Below are 19,627 nucleotides of genomic sequence, written 5' to 3' on the forward strand. Positions count from 1 at the left end.
ATCTATTATACACATGATGAAAGCCAATATTAGGAAGAGAAGATGGTACAGCCACTTTGCAGGAAAATCAGCTTCATTCAAAATGAAGATTGAGCTGGGAAGTGATTTGACTAAGTGTAGTTAAGAATAATGTAAATGCCCAAAAATTGCAATCTCACTAAGTGGTATTTCCTCGTTGCAGGAGGTATGTTGTTAGGGGTAGGCTTTGAGGTTTCAAAAGACTGAAGCTATTTCAATCTAGTTTTCTCCACCTTCTGCTTATGGTCTGAGATGTAATCTTTCAGCAACCTCTGCCTGTTTATCTTTACTCTGATATCATCCATCACTGACTCTGATATTCTGGATTATAAGCCCAAATAAAGTATTTCTTTTTTAAAGGAAAGAATAATATAAATGAGTTTAATGTTATGAGAAGCAGACCTTGTTTACCTGATATGGTTGCCTTTTCCTTTCTTAGCTTGGGCCATCAAACTTCTGCTATGTTGAATGAGAAATCTCCATATTCTCTACTCTCACATATTGCAGTTTGTCACTTGGCCCTCAGGACCCCCTTATACCTGGGGCTGTATTTTTGTTCTTGGAAGTTAGAAAGTTTGGACTTCCTGACTTTGGAGGCAGGGTTAAAAGTAAATGGGAAGTGAGTGATATACATACCACAACTCTTCTATTTTAGTATGTAAATGGGGGTTATTAGAGGATGGGATTACTGAGGTGAGCATAAAGGAAAGGTGCTGCTTTATTTGAAATGTTTTCTTACCTCATTCTGTGCCCTTGTAAAGGACCAGTCTTATCTCTCAGGCCTGGCCATGTTCCTGTCACTCCTCACCTGCCTATCTCTTGCAGCTCTTAATTCTAGTTCCTACTTCTCACTCTAGGTTTCATCTTGACCAGATTTAGTTCATTTTTCAGTGCTCCTGCTCTGAAACGTACACAAGTTCTTTTTCTTTTGTTTTATTTTCAAACTTTCAATGTTTATATTCGTTTTTGTTTTACCTCTTTTATGGAAGCCTTAGAGGAGAATCATTCATGGATGTCTCTTTTGATTGGAATGAGAAAATAATGAAAAAAATCTTTTTTTTTAAATTACAGGACATTTTCATGTCTAAGTTTTTCTCTTACAAACACCTGCCATGCTAGTTTATCTCCCTGTCTTGTCCTTAGTCCTTTCCTCCCCTTGCTACTTGGATACTGCCTCTTAGGACTTACTGCAGAACCATAAATGCTGGCATACACAAGGGAGGTGTTGATTCTTCATCACTTTTCTAACTTTTTTTCTCCCTTCTCTCTTGATCTGTTTGAATAAATTTGGATCTCTGTACTCAATAGTATATTGCTATAGTGCTTGGGCCATGAAAATATCTGTTATTGTTGCCTTGTCATAGTTTTACAGCTCAGGTTTGGCCTAGTTACACTTTGGGATCTAAGTCCAAGAAGTTTGAGGACTTTAATAAAAACTTGTCAGGAGCTAAAAATACTTTTAAATGATTTCTTAATACATGACGCCTAGAAAACCCTTTCATAAATCATGGATAAAGCAATCTGAGATTCTTGTTTCTGTAAAGTACTTAAAAATATGAAAGGGAGAAAGGCCATGGCTCACTCACTCTTGTCATTAGATAGGGTGCTCAGATATGAGTTTTCCTGCGATTTCTGGTTAGAACATAAAGATGTCTTTGGTAGTTTGCATTACCAGATTGCTTATATTAATTCCCCCTTTTGCTATTGTTTTGGTTTTCTGTCTTCATTGTTTCCAATAGGACCATAGCTCCCCACTTTGTGTAGATAAAAGGTGGGTCCAGTACAGCTGTTATTGTTCTGGCACACAAACTACTTTTTGGGAACAAATGTTCACCATTGTATAGTTGACAGTGGTTTGAAATTCTTTCCTTGTCCTCAGTTTCTTGTAACAACATATTCTTTACATCTTCTTTAATTAATTGTATTGACCTCCCTGTAATCGTATTATGTATCTGTGTGTATGGAAGAAAGATTTTCTTTAAATATTCTGTGGTTTGTGGGTTTATTCTTCCATAAAGTATTTCCCAACACCACATGACCTCAGGCCATTACTAGGAATTACTGTATGCTGGGAACATTGGGGGAGGATAGTGTGAAATTAATCACTGTCCTTTGTTTCAGAGATTTTTATTTTTTAATAAGTAACCAATACTGTACAAATAGCTAACTAACTCTTGTGTTCCCCTTCCTGTATGGCTGCTGGTGTAAATAAAATGCATTTTTTCATTGATAAACAATAATAAAATCTCATAAAGGCACAAACATACTTAAAGACAGAAAATATTCACAAAGGAAAATCCATTTAAAATGGAGATAAAATATAAACAAAATGAGATCAAAAGACCCATTCAGAAACATGATATTAAAAATGTCATTGTCAAGTTACAAATTTTTAAGATGAGATAATAATAATATATACTTAAGAAGAGATGAAAACCATTAAATGCACTGTGTGCCCAAAATGTTCACTCAAAATATAGTATATACCAAAGAATGGAATGGAGCTCTCATTCTTGCTACTATAGAGGCAAAATGGAAGAATTACTATTAGGCTAAACCCAACCTAGATTTCATAGTGCCAAACTATCAAGAAAGCTAGTGTTTCAAAAATACCACATTAAGCAAATATCGATAATAAAAACAAATATAAAAATAAGAAAGTATTGAAGACCAGCACTAGTCCATGATAATCTGATAGGGTGCATGGGATTATTTCAATATTCTGGTATCTATATGGACCTGTTTAGTGACACAGTATATGGTAAGTTTGGAGAAGTTACTTTTAGGTGCAAAGAAAAAAGGTATATTCTCTAGTTTTAGGATGAAATGTTATTTAAATATCTGCTAAATCCAGTTGGATGATTATTTCTGTTATTTTTAATGTATCAGTTTAGTTTCAGTTGCCACAAACGGTCAATTGATGAACTTGGGTATTGAAATCTCCTACTATTATCGTGTTGGCGCCAATATATTCTTTGTGGCTTAGTGTTTTTCTTTTGGTGAATTTAGGTGCCCTAGCATTTGAAACATAGTTGTTCATAATTGATAGTTCATCTTAGTATTATTTTTTCTTTGACAATTATTTTGTCCTTCCTTATCATTTTTGATATCTTTGGTTGAAAGTCAATTTTATTCAATGTAAGAAAGGCTATTTCCGTTTTATTTCTTGGGACCATTTGCTTGGAATTTCTCTCCAGCCTTTTACCTTGAGACAGTGACTGTCTATATAATTAAGGTATATTTCCTGTATGCAGCAAAATGTTTGGTCCACTTTATTTATTCAATCCCTTAGTTTATATATTCTTATTGGAGAATTAAGTCCATTGATGATAAGAGATATTAAATAAAATTTATTGTTCTTTCCTGCTATTTTTATTCTTAGAAATGGAATTACTTTTGTGTGGCTATCATCTTTTGGGTTTGTTGAAAGATTAATTCCCAAATTTTTCCTAGGGTGTAGTTCCTTTCTTGTGTTGGAAGTGTCCATCTACTATCCCATGTAGGGCTAGATTTGTTGAAAGATGTTTTGTAAATTTGGCTTTGTCATGGAGTATCTTGGTTTCTGCATTCATGGTAAGTGAAAATTTTACCAGATATCCAAGCCTGGAGATCCAGAAATAAATGCAAACACCTACGGTCACTTTATCTTTGACAAATGTTCTAAAACCATTTAATGGAAAAAAGACAGAATTTTCAAAAAATGGTGATGGTTCAACGTGAGGTCAGCATATAGAAAAATCAATTATTTAAACAAACTCACAGGGTGGGGGAACAAATGATCACATTGTTAGATGGTGACAAAAAATGAAAACAATCAATACCTCTTCATGTTAAAAGATTTGGTACATATTATAAATTCAAGGTCCATACATAAACTTAGTAAAAACAATATTACAAAAAGAGTACCCAACATCAACATAAATGGAGAGAACCTTGAAGCAATTCAACAAATATCTGGGAATAGAAAAGGTTGCCCAATCTCCACTTACTTCTTTAATATAGCACTAGAAATCTTATTCACAGAAATTAGACAACCAAAGGAGATAAAGGGAATTCAAGAAGTCAAAATATCATGATTTGTATATGATATGATAGTATATTTTAGTGACCCCAAAAATTCAACCAGAGAACTCCTTCAGCCAATAAACAACTTCTGTAAAATGGCTGGATATAAAATTAACTCAAACAAATCATTACGCTTCCTCTACTTCAAGGATAAACAGGTTGAGAAGAAATTAGGGATATGACAATTTTCACATTAGTCACAAATAATAAAAAATACCTCAGTGTGACTCTAACCAAGCAAGTAAAAGGTCTTTATGACAAGAACTTCAACTCTGTGAAGAAAAAAAAATGAAGAAAATCTCAGATGGAAAGATTTTCCATGCTTATGGATTGGTAGAGTTAATATTGCAAAAATGGCAAACTTGGCAAAAGCAATCAACATATTCAAGGCAATCGCTATCACAATTCCAACTCACTGCTTCATAGAGTTAGAAAGAGCAATTTGAAAATTCATTTGAAATAACAAAAACCCCATGACAGAGAAAACTCTCCTCAACAAGAAAAGAACTTCTTTACTTTTTCTTTTTTTTCTGCTTGTAAAGTTTATTCACCACAAGGGCACACCTAAAGGAAGAAGCAGGAGCTGATATCTGATCTGTGTTCTTCTTGAAAGCCTTGCATCATAACACAGCATAAGGTTAGCAAAAGGATGGGAAGGTTTGCTTTTCATTTGTGGAACATTCCGTACATGTAATACAATGTGCTCTGATCAAGTGCACCCACAATCCCTCCTGCTCATCCTAGACCTGCCCTCATCTCATCTCCCTTCCAAATTTCTGTAGTCTTTCGCTAAATTTTTTTTGCATATTTCTAACACTGGATCCTTTCATTTCTTTTTTTTAATTAACTTGAGTATTTCTTATTTACATTTTGAGTATTATTCCCTTTCCCGGTTTCCAGGCCAACACACCCCAACCCCTCCACCTCCCCTTCTTTATGGGTATTCCCCTCCCCATCCTCCCCCCATTGCCGCCCTCGCCCCAACAAACAAGTTCACTAGGGGTTCAGTCTTAGCAGGACCAAAGACTTCCCCTTACATGAGTGATCTTACTAGCATGTTCAATGCTACTATGAGGTCAGAGTTCAGGGTCAGTCCATGCATAGTCTTTAGGTACTGGGTTAGTCACTGGAAGCTCTGGTTGCTTGATATTGTTGTTCATATGGGGTCTAGAGCCCCTGTAAGTTCTTCCAGTTATTTCTCTGATTCCTTCAACGGGTTTCCTGTTCTCAGTTCAGTGCTTTGCTGCTGGCATTTGCCTCAGTATTTGCCATATTCTGGCTGTGTCTCTCAGCAGATATCTACAACTGACTCCTGTCTGCCTGATCTTCTTTGCTTCATCCATCTTGTCTAATTGGGTGGCTGTATATGTATGGGACACACGTAGGGTAGGCTCTGAATGGATGTTCCTTCTGTCTCTGTTTTAATCTTAGCCTCTCTATTCCGTGCCAAGGGTATTCTTATTCCCCTTTTAAAGAAGGAGTGAAGCATTCACATTTTGATCATCCATCTTGAATTTCATGTGTTCTAGGCATTTAGGGTAATTCAAGCATTTGGGTTAATAGCAACATATTAATGAGTGCATACCATATGTGTTTTTCTGGGATTGGGTTACATCACTCAGGTTGATAATTTCCAGTTCCATCAATTTGCCTATGAATTTCATAAAGGCATTGATTTTGATAGCTGAGTAACATTCCATTGTGTAGATGTACCACATTTTATGTATCCATTCCTCTGTTGAAGGGCATCTGGGTTCTTTCCAGCTTCTGGCTATTATAAATAAGGCTGCTATAAACATACTGGAGCACGTGTCTTTTTTATATGCTGGGGCATCTTTTGGGTATATGCCCAAGAGAGGTATAGCTGGATCCTCAGGCAGCTCAATGTCCAATTTTCTGAGGAACCTCCAAACTGATTTCGAGAATGGTTGTACATTCCCACCAACAATGGAGGAGTGATCCTCTTTCTCCACATCCTCGCCAGCATTTGCTGTCACCTGAGTTTTTGGTCTTAGCCATTCTCACTGGTGTGAAGTGAAATCTCAGGGTTGTTTTGATTGGCATTTCCCTTATGACTAAAGATGTTGAACATTTCTTTAGGTGTTTCTTAGTCATTTGGCATTCCTCAGCTGTGAATTCTTTGTTTAGCTCTGAACCTCACTTTTAATAGGGTTATTTGTCTCCCTGCGGTCTAACTTCTTGAGTTATTAGTACATTTTGGATATAAGGCCTCTATCTGTTGCATGATTGGTAAAGATCTTTTCCTTCTTTGGGAATCACTATCCCTTACCTCAAACTGTATAACAGAAAAATAATGATAAAAATTTAATGGTTATGGTACAGAGACAGATACCCACATCAATGGAATAGAATTGAAGACCCAGAAATGAAGGCACATCCCCGGCACTTGATATTTGACAAAGGAGCCAAAACCATCCAATGGAATAAATATAGCATTTTCAACAAATAATGCTGGTTTGACTGGAAATTAGCATGCAGAAGAAGGGAAATCAATCAATTCTTATCACCGCATACAAAGCTCAAGTCAAAGTGGATCAAGGGTCTCCACATAAAATCATATAACTTAACACTTATAGAAGAAAAAATGTAAAGAATCTTGGACACTTGGGCACTGGGGAAATTTCCTGAATATAAAACCAATAGCTTATGCTCTAAGATCAAGATTTGACAAATGGAACTTCATAAAATTGTAAAGCTTTTGTAAGGAAAAAGGCACTGTCATTAGGAAAAAGGAGCAACCAATCGATTAAGAAAAGATCTTTACCAATCCTACATATGATAGAGGGCTAAATTCAATCTAAACAAAAACTCAAGGAATTATGTTACAGGGAATCAAATAGTCCTTTCAAAATGGTGTATAGAGCTAAACAATGAATTCTTAACTAAGGTATATCAACATCCTTACCCATCGGGTAAATGTAAACCAAAAAAAAAAAAACAAAAAAAAAAAACAAAAAAAAAAAAAAAACAAAAAAACCTGAGGTTCCACAGCACACCAATCAGAATGGCTAAGATAAAAACAAATTCAGATGACAAATGATAATTAAAAGGAGGTAGAGAAAGAGGAACACTCCTCCATCCTCCAATGTTGGTGGGATTGCAAGGTGGTATAACCACTCTGGAAATCAGTCTGGAATTTTCTAACACAATTGGTAATACATGAGGATCCTGCAATACCACTTCTTGGTTATTTACCCAAAAGATGCTCCAACATGTAACAAGGACACATGATGCTATATGTGGATAGCAACAATATATATATATATATATATATATATAATTATATATATATACATATATATATATATATATATATATAATTATATGTGCATACATACATATATATTGTATTATAAACACACACACACACACACAAACATATTCATAAGAAAGAATCCACAGGTCATATGAAGCCCAAGCATAAAGAAGACCAAAATGTGGATGCTACATTGTTTCTAAGAAAAAGGAACTCAATATTCATGGGAGGAAATACAATGATAAAGAGTCAAGCAGGGACTGAAGAAGGGATAACCAGAGACTGCCCCACGTGGGGATCCATCCACTATGCCACCACCCAATCCAGACTTTATTGCTGATGCCAACAAATCCTTACTGATAGAAATCAGATATGGATGTCTCATGAGAGGCTCTGACAGATCCCTACTGATATAAATGAGGATGGTTGCAGCTAACCATTGGATTAAACAAGGGGGTTTCAATGGAAGTTTTAGAGAAAATACTTAATGATCTGAAGGGATTTGCAAAACCCCAGGAAAAACAACACCACCAACCAACAAGATCCCACTATAAATTCGGGGGATTAAACTAGTGAGTACAGATTGAGGAACCCACGATACCAGCCACATGTGTGGCAGAGAAATGCACTGTCGAGCATGATTGGAAGGAAAAGCCTTTAATACTGTGAAGACTTATATCCCCAGTGTAGGGTAATGCCAGAGGATTGAGGTTGAGGTGGGTGGGTGGGAATGGGAACATCCTCAAAGAAGCTGAAGTGGGGGTTTATGGGAAAGGTAGGAAAGGATATACCATTTGAACTGAAAATACATAAAATATTCAGGAAAAATTATTAAATAAAAATGACAATATGTCTCATTAAATTAATAGTAAAATATCATTTCCCATTTCTGATATTGGCTCAAATATTAGAGTTTAGCATTAATTTCTTTGGTCTCTTTTGCTGTCTATAGCCAATATGTCCCTTTTTTCTATGCCTTATTTTAAAAGAACTGTATTTTACAATTTAAATAAATATAGAATGGAAAAAATACTGACATCATTTGTGATTCAAAGATAATAACAATTTTACTATATTTCCCTTTAGTAAAAGTTAGACATCTCCGTGAAGACACTTTGATGGATAATATCAAAATATGTTTATAGGAATGGTACATCAAGTACTTTTTGTTAATAGCGTCAGTCAGGAAATGGTTCTAATATTTATGCATTATGGTAGCTGATTATGGAAGAAACTAAACGTTCTTAGATTTTGTAATAATGCATATAAATAATTAATTCTTAATGTTTCTTGACAGAAGGAAGTTATCAATGAATATATATATATATATATGGCACACGTTTCTAATATAAATAGAGCAAATTAAATATATAATTTATGAACTAAAGGTGAGTAAAAGTAAGATCTATCATTGATTCTACCTACAGTTGGAGTTAAGACATGATTCATGGATCCATGTATTTCTTTCTAGACATCCAATGAGATAAAATTAGTGTGGAAAAAGATAAAAATGCAATTAGCATGTGTGATCTAGTGTACATATTTAAAAATTGCTTTTGAAAAATACTCAGAAATATTTTCAAGGTTATATATACATCATATACAAAAATTAACTGTGTCCATAAATTATCAATATCACTCAAGCTACTTTCTCTGGTCTTATTATATTTGAATTATCAAATGAACATGTATATGTATGTATGTATACTCAAACAGGCACACTCACACACACACACACACACACACACACACACACACACAAAATACTTCTAAAAATTTAAAACAAATTAGTAAATAATAGTCTTTCAGAGAAAATAATGAAAAAGGATGAACTAAATTCCAGTACTCCCAAAAGTGTACATTCTAGCATATAAAACTTTGCCTTATAAGTTTTAGAAAAATACATATGTGGCCAATATATGTAATCAGATCCCATTTGGACTTATTACTCAGAGTTAAAGTAGATAATAAAATGGAGTGGGAAAAATATTAAATAACAAGATTTAGCTATATTTTTTCAATTATACAAAAAAATCTGAGAAACAGTTAAATGACACAACATTTAAAATTGCTTTCTATTAAGCATTGATATCTACGTTTAGTCTTCATAGTCTATATAATAGAGAGAACTAAATCTCACAAGTTGTTTCCTGGCTTAAATACAATTTTCCTTGCTTGTGAATGTACACAGAACCAATTAATATAATAAAAATGGATAGATGTTGTGTTACAAAAAGTAAAAGACCTTTTGTTTAATTATTCGGTATGAATTTATTTTTGTAGAATGTCTTCCCATGTTTCTGTTGGATATTTTATAAATCCTTACTTTGGTGCGGTTGGTGCTTAAATTTAACTGAACATGGCTGCATATGTCAATATAGTAGAAATGGATTCTTGGGGCAGAGATTACCTTTGTGTTAAACCTGATTAAAATGAATGGTGGTCACAGTGTGCACAACCAAATAGAAGGTAATAAACTGTGGCTTCGGGTACCCATCTTTTTATGAGATTTCACTTTGTAGTGTTGGAAGAATTGTTCTGTGATATCATGAGATTGTGCAGTAAACAGTCCTTTTCTTTATTCCTGGAATGAAAGCAAACATTTATTGTTTTCAGTTCCTTCAGAGAGCTTGCTAGGAGACTAGATCAAGGAGGAACTTGGGAATAGGGACTTAGATATGCAAAATATATTGTTGGTATTGGATTTCTTCTAGGTACTTTAGGGAACTAACTTCATAAGATTTGGAATATAATCAGAAAAGAGCTTGTTAAAGATGTAGAAAAGCACGTGGTGTGGTTGCACAGGCCTTTAATCTTAGTACTAGGGAGCAGAAGCAGGCAGAACTCTAAGTTCAAGGCCAGCTTGGTCTACAGAGAGAGAAAGAGAGAAAAGGTGAGAGAGAGAGAGAGAGAGAGTTTTCTGGTACTGCCAGGGATATAAAAGAAACACTGTCAAAAAAATGTTCAAGAATAAGTTCCGTATTATACAGAGAAAAAAATTCTCATTTTATTTTAGTAAGATGTTAATAATTCTTTCTTCATTCTACTGAAATGACTTAGCTATAAAATAATCTGAAGGCACCGAAAATGTAAAAAAAGGTGCTTTACATCACTATTCCCCTTAAACTATAAGTTGAATTTTTATTAAATAAACCTATGTAAATACACTTTGAAGGCTTTTCTGTGATTAGCTAAAGGGCTTTTACATTGTGAATTAAGAATGGTGAATTTCAGGCCAATCTTGAAAGGTCATCACTAAGGTGTAGAAGCATATTAAGCATACAAAATCAAATATAAAATTTTGCACAATAAAGAATGAGAACCTTTAATTGGTTTTCCTCTAATGTAAACACTTTCTTTTTGTTGAGTGAAGATTTTATGATTTGAACTAATTTTATGAGAAATACCACCTGCTTTCAGAAGATAAGAAACAGAGAAAGATGAGGAAAAACATATGCTAAGGAACAATGAACTGGGATAGAATATTCTAGGTAATATATAGATCAATAAATTTGACCTGTCTGTTACTGGTAAGGTGGGGACTTCATTACGCATATTTATGTACTTAAAAATGTTTTCTTTTCTTCTTAAGTTTGTATGGTTGCTCTGAAAACACTGGGTTTTGTGTTAAGTTCTTTGCATATTTAATGATAGTTTTGAAATATTATGTTATAATCAAAAGCCGTGCTTTGTACAAACTTTTTAAGCAACAAAAAAGAGAATTGTCCGCTTGAGTTTTATGAAGAAAGTTAGTATGTTAAACATGAATAAATTTTTCTGATATATGCCTTCTCTTCATATACCATGCTTATTGATGAATCCTTAGCACATAGGAATGAATAGTAACCATCTTAATATAGTTTCAGGATTTTATAGTATATTGTTTGACACGTGCATTTCTATTAAAATGCTATCACTTTTCTAATTCTCTTAATTTAACTGAACAGGTTTTCCATAACTTCTAGTCCGTTTTCAATTAATTTAACAGGTCTTTGGTGTTATTATTGAATTTTATGACAGTATCTTCTTAATGTTCTTTATTTTTAAGGTAAATAGGTAAATATATATATATATATAACAAAAATATTTTATAAAAAATTAAATTATTAGTGGAAAATCACTTAGTGATGGACAATTTTATAAACATTCTCTAAAGTATGAATATTCTACAATTTTAATTAGTATTAAAACATTATATATACCACAACCTTTATTAACCTTAGCATACACTGATCTAGTTAACATAACCACAAATTTTTATCTGTAAAATTTTTTTCTTAGTTTGTCAGTAATTAATCTTGACTTCTCTATCTGAGCTTTCTCATCATTATTCACAAAAAAATCTATTGTTGTTTTATTGAGAATAGTAAGGAATGTTCATTGATATGTAGATACATAAGAATATGACAATATCCGAAATGGTATTTCATTAAGCCCTAGGAAAACTAAACTATCATGGTTTCAGGAAAATAAACGTAACTAGAAAATATACCGAGTAAGGTAGCAAAGACTCAGAAAGGCAAATACCATGTGTTCTTCCTCATATAGATCATAGAATCTCCTTCTAATATACTTGTATTTATGTGAAGCTGTGGATGGTTTGAGTTTATTTAACTGATATAGGTCGCAGACATTAGAAAGTTGGGTTTTAAACAGTGTGCCATGGAAGATATTGAACATGTGGGATATGGATGTAGATGTAAGAATAATGAAGTGAGACTAGTATAAGTGGTGAGGGACATAGGACAGGAAGGAATAAAGAACTGAAAAAGCGAGGATGAGGGTGAATGTCAACAAGAATAAAATAAGACAACCTGTTACTTTATAGGTTAGGTTAAAATAAATATTAAAATTTAAATCTAATACCATTATGTTTAATGCTATATACATCATGTTTGAGGAAAAGTGCCAGCAAGTGATATCAAAATGGAAATAATATATTTATCTTATTTGATCTTAGTCAAATTATCCATAATTATTTGGTAAAAACATCATTTGTCTGCCAAATTTATTGTACCACTTAAAAAATTGCCTGTGATATAATCAAACTTTATGATAGTAGACAATTTTATTATTAGGTCAACTTTTAAAATCTGTGATTTGATCTATGTTTTAAGTTTTTTTTTTTACTTAAATTTGTTCCTCCAGACATTCACACATATTAAATTATCATTTTCAAAGTTGAATACTAATATAAAAATATGATCCAGCAGGGTTTTTGAAATTGCTCAATTATAAGTAATATTATCCGTAAACTACAGGACATTCTCCACTAAGCTCATAGATACAAAGAAGATACACAAGAAGAATGCCCCAAGTGCATATGATTGAGTCTCATGTAGAATGGGCATAAAATTGTCTAGGAGGCCGATTGAGGGAAGGAACTAGATGGGAGATGGAAGGAAGAGGAAAATGGATCCTGTGTGGGAAGGGAGAGGAGATATGACCCGATAGTCAGGAGAAGGAAAGGATATCTTGAACTTTTAGAGATGAGGAGGTAGGGGAAATCTCCAGGAAGAGAAAGAGTCCGGGATAATGAAGGTACGCACGAATCAATGGGGTTTACCGAAGCTGTGACTTACATTGGTGATATGGAACATTAAGAGGCCAACTCCTGTAGCCCGGAAGGACACCAGTGGAGGGATAAAGACACAAATACAACTACAAAACTTTCTAGGCAAAATTTTTCAAGCCTAAAAGAAATTTAGAACCGTATTCTAGGGTCTATGTTCTCCTTTGCTTTATTGATGGCTGGTAATTTTTGTATAAAATAAGGATTTGGGACATTATCATTAGAAGTAGGTATACAATATTTATATTGTTATATTCATGCTTTAGCTGGGCCCACTTTGTTGCCAATATCATTACAAAAATATAAAATTATAATTAATAATTTTTATAATTATAATTTTATAATTATAATTATAAAATTAGAAAACAGAATTTTTGAGTACACATTCAGGAATATATATGAAGTCCTCTTTCAAAGAATGTACAATAAGAAAATGTAATACAATATTCATTCAGTTTAACGTCTGGAGGGAAAATATTGGACTTTAGGAAACAGAGAAAACCTAGGAACTTGAATTGTATGTCACAGGAATGGACGTGGAAGTGAAATTATTATCCAGAATATTCTCCTCCACACCATGTTCCTAGATCTTTTTTACCCATGCCAAGCCCCTGACCAACATTCTCTATTCCGAACATGTAAGTACTAATGAAGCAAAGAGAAGTCTCTAGCTTTAAAGATATATAATATGTAAAGGTTTCCAGTATGTCACAGGAGACACTCTTGGAAAGGGCACCCTCAAATCTGGTCCATGGGAAAGTTCAGTGAGTCTTGGGTACGTATTGAGTGGGATTGCAGAAGTAGTAGCCTTTATCTGAGCCTTCCACACATGGGAATCAGGAGCTGCGATCTTCTTAGAATCATCTGGACTTCCCTGCTTGATATGGTTCCTGGAAGTCAGAGCGTTTATGTAATCAATTTCTTCAATACAAAAGCCAGTTGTTGGGAAGGGCACATTTGTTCTTCTCAGAGCTCGTGGCTTTTACTCTTTTTGCTCTGAAGAAAAAGGTTCAAAGAAACAAAGGAAAGAAAAGTATGGTCTCCTCAGCAGTGTAAACACCTCCATGCTTTGGATTCCTATTGTGTAATTTGTTTATAACACTGATATCTGGAGGAGAAGAGCTTCTAGTTGAGACTTCATCATCTCAGTCTTTCCACTTGTATTACTCTGAATACCATTCTCTGACAGTGACTCTTTAGATTTCTGAGTCAATAGGTTTGATTAGCTGGCAGATTTCTTTTCTTTCTTTCATTGTTTTTATTTTTTATAAAATTTTATTGCTTTTTTAACTGGATATTTCTACATTTGAATTTCAAATGTTATTTCCTTTCCCAGTTTCTTTTCCATAATTAGCCTATACAATTCTGCTCCCCTTCTTCTATAACCCACCTTACTGCCCCCTGACATTGCCTTGAACTTGGAGTCAAACCCAATGACTTCTCCTTCCATTGGTGACCCCAAGGCCATCCTTTGCAACATATGCAGTTGGAGCCATAGTTCTTTCCATGTACAGTCTTTGAATATTGGTTTATTACCAGAAATCTCTGTTGCATTTGCATTGTTGTTCTTATGGTGTTGAAAGCACCTTTAGCTCTTTTAATCCTTTTTCAAACCCTACCAACAAGATGTCAATTTTCAGTTCACTAGCAGCATAGACTCCTTAGCTTCATCACTCTTATCTACATCTGGTTGCTGAATGTGTGTGTGTGTGCGTGTGTGTGTGTGTGTGTGTGTGTGTGTGTGTGTGTGCGTGCGTGTGTGTGTGTGTGTGTGTTTCTGTGTCTGTAGAGCTAAACAATGAATTCTCAAATGAGGAATATCAACATCCTTTGCCATCAGGTAAATGGAAATAAAGAAAAAAAATCCTGAGTTTCCACAGCACACCAATCAGAATGACGAGGATATATTTGGTCCCTTGTACAGCTATGGTGTTTGGTGGATTTTTAACATGGATTCTGCACTACTAGGTTAAGATTTTAGAATCCACAAATGACAAAGCCATATAGATTCCTTCCTATTCTTATGAACCTACTGAAGTAGAAGATTCACTGGACTTCAAGCCACTCCTCTCCCAGCCCATGTCATGAACTTTATGTTTGGACTGAATAAAGAATCATGGTAAAACATCCAAAACCCTCAAATCTGGCCATGGAAACACTGGAAGGTAGATATTAGAGAACTGCTATCTAATGCCACTGCAGAACCACATGATATAGTCTATGTTGTCCTTTCCTTTACTAATGTCAGGTAATTTTTGGATAAAATAAGGATTTAGGAGTTTATCATTTAAGTAGATACAGAATATTTACACTATTATATTCACTTTAGAACTGGGCCCCCTTTTTTCTAAAATCAGAGCAAAAAAATGGAATAGGATAATAGAACATTGGAGTACACATTCAGCAATATATATAAAGTCCACTATCAAGGAATGTACAATAAGAAAATGTAATAAAATATTCACTCAATTAAAGGTCTGTAGGGAAAATATTGGCCTTTAGAAAAGAGAGATATCTGAGGAAATTGAACTATAGGCCAGAGGAATGGAACTGGGAATAAAATTATTATCCAGTAGAATCTCCTGCACTCCATATTCCTAGATCTTAGAGACCCAAGCCATGCCTCTGGCTAACTTTCCCCATTCAGAGCATGTGACCATTAGTGGAGCAGAGATAAGTCTCTACCTTAAGAGAGATTGAGTACATAAAGGTTTCCAGTGTGTCACAGGAGACATACCTGGAAAGGACACCTTCGAATCTGGTAAATGTAAGGAAAGCTGTTTAGCATGTAGGAGATGGCCGTTCTCAGTGACATCATAAATAGGACCTCCATGACAAATTTGTTGTAACTAGGAGAGCCCTAGCTTCTTCTGTGATGTAACAATTACTGTCCTGACAGGAACTGCCTCTCACATATTCCCTCAGTAACTCTCCGGTTTGCTAATTGGCCACTAATTCAGAGTAAACAGCCATTTGGGAGTGAGAACAAAAAGGATAAAGAGATCAGAGATGGGGAGAAAGAAGCTGACCTTCTGTCTTTGTATGAAAAAAAAAAAGGAAAAATAAGTGGTACTTTGAAAAGTTCAGGGAGCCCTTGGAAGGGTTGGAGTGGTATCGCTGAAGAGATAGACTTGATCTGAGACTTACACATATGGGAATCAAGAGCTGGAAGCTTCACAGAAGCATCTGGACTTCCCTGTTCTTATGGTACCTGGATGTCAAAGGTTTTATATCATTCATTTCCTAATTACAAAGCAAAATTTTGAGAGGGCACAGTTGTTTTTCTGAGATCTATGGCCTTTTTTTCTTTTTGCCCAGAAGAAAAAGGTCCTAAGGAAGGAGGTAAAGACAAGTATTGGGTCCTCAGGTCAGAGTAAACTCCTCCAAGCTTTGGATACCTATAGTGCATTTTGTGTCTGACACGGATATCTCGGAGAAAGAAGTGCTTCTAGTTGAGACTTCATCATCTTTGTCTTGCTACAAGTATTACTCTGAATACCAATTTAGATTTCTGAGTAAATAACTGTGATTAGTTGGAAGTTTTCTTTACTTTTATTTCTTTCTTTTTTTAATTTTTTATCAATTTAAGTGATTTTTAAACTGGATGAGGCTATATTTACGTTTAAAATATTATTTCCTTTCTCAGTTTCCTGCCCATTAAATCACAACCTGTTCACAATCCCTTCTTCTCTAACCATAATTCTGCCCTTTGACATTCCCTTAAACTGGGAGACAAACCAAGGTAGAACCAAGGGCTTCTCCTTCCATTGGTGCCAAAAAAGCAATCCTCTGCCACATATGCATTTGGAGCCATATTTCTGTCTATGTTCATTCTTTGAATATTGGTCTAGTACCAGAAAGCTCTGGGTCATTGAGAATGTTGTTCTTTTGTAGTTAACAGCACCTTCAACAATTGTAATACTGTCTCAAAATCTACCAACAAGATGTCCGTTTTCAGTTCACTGGTTTGCCACTAACATTCACTTCTGTATTAGACATTCTCTAACTGTGTCTCTCAGGAAATATCTATATCCAGTTCCTGGTAGAATGCACTTCTTAGCTTCATAAATCTTATCTAATTTTGGTGGCTGATCACCATATATATATATATATATATATATATATATATATATGTGTGTGTGTGTGTGTGTGTGTGATATACGTATGATATATATATATATGTATATGTATATATATACATATACATATATATATATAATGATATATATGAATATACTTTTGGTGGCTCCAACAGTTATGAAGTTAGGGGGAATTTTAACATGGATTCAGTGCAACTAGGTCAAGAATGTAGAATCCACAAATTGCATTGGCAAATAGATTCCCTCCTGTTCTTATGAAACTATTGAAGATGAGGTCTCCCTGGTCCTGAAGCCATTCTTATCACTTCCTATCCTTCTCTATCTTATGTTTGGCCTCAAGAAAGAATCATGGTAAAACATCCAAAAACCTCAAATCTAGCCCTGAGACACTGGAACAGAAGAACCGAGATCAAAACGGACCTGAGAACCAAATTCTATACTACATGTGGTCTTATGCTTTACTTATATGAGGAAATGTTAGGATTTAATAGTAATTTGGTGTTTACCACTTGAAGTAGGTACACCCAATTTACAGTGTTATAATCACTCTAGAGCTGGGTGCCTTTGTTGCGAAAATCATTGAAGAAAATAGAAGTGGAAAAAAGAATTTTCAGTACACATTCAGGAATATGTATAAAGTCACCTATCAAGGAATATACAATAAAAATTGAAATACACATGCATTCAATTAAAGGTCTGTAGGGAATAACTGGCCTTTGGGAAAATAGAAAACGAAGAAAATTGAACTGTGTCACAGAAATGAACCTGAGAATGAAAATATTATCTAGAAGAATCTTCTACACTCCTGTTCCTAAATCTCATCGACCCATGCCAAGACCCTGAATAACTTTGTCCATTCAGAGCATGTAACCACTAATGAAGCAAAGAGAAGTCACTAGCTTTAGAGAGATGGAGTATGTAAACATTTCCACTGTGTCACAGAAGACATACCTGGAAAGGGCACCCTCAAATCTAGTCAATGTAAGGAAAGCTCTTTAGCAGATAGGCCATGGCAGGTCTTAGAGACATCATCATTAGTTCATTCATGAAAAATCTCTGGTATCCTTGAGAGCCAAAGCTTCTTCTGTGATGTCACAAGTATTGCTGTGACTGCAACTGATCTTCAGATGTTCCTTCATTACCTCTAGGGTTTACTAATTGGCCTCTAATTCAGAGTAAACAGTTATTTGGACGTGACAAAAAAGAAGATGAAGAGATATGAGAAGGGGAATAGCTGGCTTTCTGTCTTGTTTTTTTTTTTAAAAAGAAAGGCATATGTGGTCCTTGGAAAGCTTAGTGAGTCCAAGGTAGGATTTGTGTGGGATCGCTAAAGAGATAGCCTTTTTTGAACCTTCCACATATGGGAATCATGAGCTGCAAGTCTCTTAGAAGCATCTGAACTTCCCTGTTCTTATGGTTCCTAAAATTCAAATAGTTTATATCATTCATTTCTTTATTACAAAACCCAAGTATTGTGAAGAGCACAATTGTTTTCCAGAGCTCATGACCTTTACTGTTTTTGTCAAGAAGAAAGGTACTAACGAAGAAGGGAAGTACAAATATTGTGTTGCTATCTCGAAGTAAACAACATGCTTTGGACACCAATAGTGATTTTTTTGTCTGCCACTAATATTAACGTGACAGAAGTGCTTCTAGTTGAGACTTCATCATCTCAGTCTTTCCACTAGTATTACTCTGCCACTTCACATTTACGAGTCAATATGTGTGATTACTTGACAGCTTTTACTTTCTTTTATATCTTTCTTTTTTATTTTTAGCAAATTTTATTGTTTTTTTTAACGGGATGTTTCTATATTTAAATTTCAAATATTATTTCCTTTCTGAGTTTCCTGAGCATAAGATCCCTACACATTCCCATTTCCTTTTTCTCTAACCAGCCTTTCTCCCGCATGACATTCCCTTGAACTGAAAGATGTACAAGGGAGGACAAGGGCTTCTCTTTCCAATGTTGATCAAAAATTACATCCATTGCCATATATGAATTTGGAGCCATTCCTCAGTCCATGTACTTTCTTTGTGTATTCGTACAGTAAGAGAAAGCCCTGGTTCATTGGCATTGTTGTTCTTATGGGGTTGAAAGTACCTTAAGCTCTTCTAATCCTTTTTTTAAGTTTACCAAGAGCAGGTCCGTTTTTAGTTCACTGGTTTTTTACTAGCATTCACTTCTGTATTTGACATGCTGTATCATTGTCTCTCAGGAAAAATCTTTTTCCGATTCCTGGCAGAATGCAATTCTTACCTTCACCTATCTTATCTAGTTAGGTTGGCTGATATATATATATATATATATATATATATATATATATATATGCTATGATTTTGGTGGCTCCTACACCTATGTGGTTAAGGGGAAAGTTAACATGGGTTCTGCCCAACTATGTCAAGAATCTAGAATTCACAAATGACAGTTTCAAATAGTCCTCTTGTGTTTACCTATTGAAGTAGATAATTTACTGTTCCTCAAGCCATGTTTCTCCCTTCACATCATCCAATATCTTAGGATTGGCCTGAAGAAAGAATCATGGTGAAACATCCTAAACCCTCAAGTCTGCCCATGGGAAAACTGGAAGCTAC

At 34.7% G+C, this 19,627-nt stretch overlaps 1 long non-coding RNA gene across 4 annotated transcripts in view; it reads right to left on the reverse strand.

The window, feature by feature from the left end:
- LOC134484682 (uncharacterized) overlaps window positions 1-16,981 on the reverse strand; it is a 159,182-nt gene extending 142,201 nt beyond the window's left edge. For 2 of the 4 annotated variants that reach the window (XR_010062329.1, XR_010062330.1), the window contains exon 1: window positions 15,670-16,981. This is a non-coding gene — a long non-coding RNA (uncharacterized LOC134484682). Of the gene's footprint in view, window positions 1-4,300; window positions 4,747-15,669 lie in introns of those variants that run through there. The other 2 variants (XR_010062326.1, XR_010062327.1) reach the window with 2 other exon arrangements.
- Between the last annotated feature and the right edge of the window lie 2,646 nt (window positions 16,982-19,627).

This window comes from Rattus norvegicus (assembly GCF_036323735.1).
Source record: "Rattus norvegicus strain BN/NHsdMcwi chromosome Y unlocalized genomic scaffold, GRCr8 chrY_unlocalized_3, whole genome shotgun sequence".
NCBI classification, from domain to species: Eukaryota; Metazoa; Chordata; class Mammalia; order Rodentia; family Muridae; genus Rattus; species Rattus norvegicus.